The sequence below is a fragment of the Sinocyclocheilus grahami genome, unplaced genomic scaffold (assembly GCF_001515645.1).
Source record: "Sinocyclocheilus grahami isolate Dianchi unplaced genomic scaffold, SAMN03320097.WGS_v1.1 scaffold113.1, whole genome shotgun sequence".
Taxonomy (NCBI): Eukaryota; Metazoa; Chordata; class Actinopteri; order Cypriniformes; family Cyprinidae; genus Sinocyclocheilus; species Sinocyclocheilus grahami.
Genome location: NW_015505292.1, coordinates 1,189,595 through 1,192,596, shown reverse-complemented (window position 1 = coordinate 1,192,596; position 3,002 = coordinate 1,189,595).

Genomic DNA, 3,002 nt, shown 5'->3' with positions numbered 1-3,002 from the left:
CTGGTTGAGTTAAAAATTTGATCACTCATCCATAAGGCTGTCACTTGCTTTGTTCCTGAACTAATTAGTGTTTTTGAATAAATCAGTTGAGTGAATAATTCATTGACTTATATAGACAGTTACATGTTTTGTTCAAATGTTTTTGAACAAATTGGTTGGATCAATAATTCTTTGCTGCTAGCATAACGATTTAGCATGCAGAAAGAGTTAATAAAAAAAATCTCCAGCACTAATACACAGACTGACAGTCTGTCTGTAGTGCCTCTCATCCAATCAAAAACCAAACCAACAACAGTATCAGAAGAAACAGTAAACTAGATTAGGATGTTGCCAGCCATTTTGTTCAATGAATCGAGTTGGACTGTTTTTTTCAGCCCAATTTATGTTTGTCTGTGTCTGTCACTTTTAATTGGAAAACGTTGCAAATATTAGGCTACAGCTCAAACAGTAGTGATTGGCTCTCAAAAATCCAACAGCTGGTGACCTGTCATGGCCTTTAACTGGTCTGTACTTGCACTCTGCTCCAATTTTTTATATATATAAAAAAAGTCTCTGTGAGGATAAATCCCAGATCAGTCTTTAATCTTCAAATCTGATATGGAATCGGATGGAATAAGCAGCTCTGCCATTGCCATCAGAGAGAGAGAGAGAGAGAGACAGTGTGTGTGTGTGTGTGTGTGTGTGTGTGTGTGTGTGTGAGTGAGTCCATTTAGAGGTACATTCTCAGACTGATAGAGAGGGGGTCTGCTCTAATCCCACCCTTGCATCTAACTTCCCTTCACTGATCGATACATGTTTATTTCTCCCCACATCCTATCGATTTCTCAGGACAAGGAACCAAATAAGACAGAAAAAGCAGAGACATTTAAAACCAGACAAGTGTCTAAAAATTATGCTTGGTTAGGCAGACAAGCCAGAAAGTGACGATGGTATGTTCATTAAACAGTGAGTAATATTCTCACAGGATGATGCCGGGTCTACTAGGGCGTATAAAGAAAGCTGGTAACATCCAGCACGTTTATGATTCAGATTTCAGGCCATTTCTGGTCTGGCTCTGACAACATGTGCTATGAGCATAGCATCAATAATTCATCAGATCACTGAAAGATTCAAAGACTGTTTAAAGCAAGTATCACCATTACTATTGCTCATAATTTGGGGTTGGCATATTTAGAGACTTGGGTTTGGGCACTTTTTACTTTGGTCAGTAAGCAAGCAACCACCTATAAAATGAATCTGTCCAAACTAAATATATATATATATATATATATATAACTTCTTTATTGTTTTATTAAAGGTCTATTTAGTTTAGTGCACCTTAGAGAGTGCTGCTGACTGAATAAATTGAACTTGACACAAACGCTCCCCCAACTCCAAATCGTGTGCATTATTTACAACTATTGTACTTGCTATTTGACTACAACTATTTGATGTTGATTTGTTTTTGTAGATAACAGCAATTATTGTTCACAATTTATTTCAATTCACTGATCCTGTTAATATACATTTACATAAATGGGAAGCACACTGTGTGTTTTTATATGGTTAATGCTTACATAAAGATAAAATGCCCCTGAAAATCAGTTTGAGGAGGAAAATATTATCCCTTGTTGAAAAGGTTGTTTTTTGGCACTCTTTGCAACGCCTTAGCAACGAACCAAGTGTCAAGGCCTGAATTTTTTCTGCCCTCTGACCTTCTCCACTCATACTGCATATTCCGCTAAAAGTTTATAAAAGGAAAGTCAACATCTATGAGTATAGCAAAATCCTTCTCGAGTCTCAATGTAGCATCCGGACTATTAGAAGTTCACGCAGGTGATGTGTGTGCTGAGGGTAGTGGAAAACACGCGCTGATGTAGCGGCTCCCGGTAACTTTCTGTCTTTGAGGCGCTAATTACTGGAGTCTTGAAAATCGCTGATTCTCGTGTCAGCAGTAAGTTGCCAGACCCCCGGTGGTGATTTTGTTTTTCAGCGGAGCATTCATTTCGCAGCTGTAGCGAGTCAGGGGGAAATATTGTTCTCCATCCTGGAGGGCTCTAGGGGTTTTTTTAGTCAGAGGGTGCATATTATATGCTTGCTGCGGCGATGGACTGCACTCTGTTTGGAACACAGGGTGTGTGACTTCAGGGCTCTAGAGATGAAATGATACGAATGTTTGTTCACTGGTTTGTGTCGGTTGACGGAGCAGTGGATGTAAACATTAAAGTCTTCGTCTCTTTCTGCATGGGATAGGCACAAAATTGCCTGTGATGTCTAGCAGGAGAGATGCAATGATTTTGATGCAGATTTGCATTTCCAGAAGGAAATACCGGTGCTTGCAAGGAGTTAGAAAAGTTGTAAACACAAATAGAATGCAGTAGCTGGAACAAATCAATGTACAAAAGCCCAATCACAATTCTGAATTATTTGTGATGTGTGAATTTAAAGGAATAGTTCACCCCAAAATGAATATTTGCTGAAAATGTACTCATCCTCAGGCTTGCTCAGCAATGGATGCTCTGCAGTGAATGGGTGCCAGCAGAATGAGGGTCCAAACAGCTGATAAAAATATCACAATAATCCACAAGTAATCCACACAACTTTAGTCCAGTAATTATTGTGAATCATTCAGACGATTTTAACTTAACCGGCTAAAATATCCACTATCCATAATATTGCTTTCTCTATAGGAAAAGTCATCTCGTATGAATCAGGAGAGAAATATGCACAGATCAAGCATTGTTAACAAGTGAAAACAGCTCTAAACTAATTTTGATGTGAGAGGACAACAGGGTCTTTTTAACTAAAGTAAGTGTTATTATGGATTATGGACTTTTTTGGCCAGAAGCAATGGTTTAATGTTAAAACATGGAGTTGTTTCTTACAAACATGCAGCTTTTCACTTCACAAGACATTAATCGATGGACTGGAGTCGTGTGGATTACTAGTGGATAATTTTGATGTAATGATATATTTCTCCAAATCTGTTCCGATGAAGAAACAAATTCATCAACACCTTGGAT